The following is a 214-nucleotide window of genomic DNA, read 5'->3' as shown; positions in this document are numbered from 1 at the left end:
TTGGGCATCCATCCAGTAATTAAAAAACAGTTTTAATGAAAAATGTTTTTATTTATAGAGAACATACGTTTCGGGTCTTGATTTGACCCATCTTCAGTGCTACAATTAATAATTCAGGGTTACAAATTAAAACAATATAAAAAAATACATAATTAACAGACAAAATAAGTAAAACAATGTATATGAAAAGTATATATGAAAAACAACCATAAAA

Source organism: Ctenocephalides felis, unplaced genomic scaffold, assembly GCF_003426905.1.
Source record: "Ctenocephalides felis isolate EL2017-DRISC unplaced genomic scaffold, ASM342690v1 CF-g0.4_SCAFFOLD_02253, whole genome shotgun sequence".
NCBI lineage: Eukaryota > Metazoa > Arthropoda > Insecta > Siphonaptera > Pulicidae > Ctenocephalides > Ctenocephalides felis.
Note: the sequence above shows the minus strand (reverse complement) of the source record.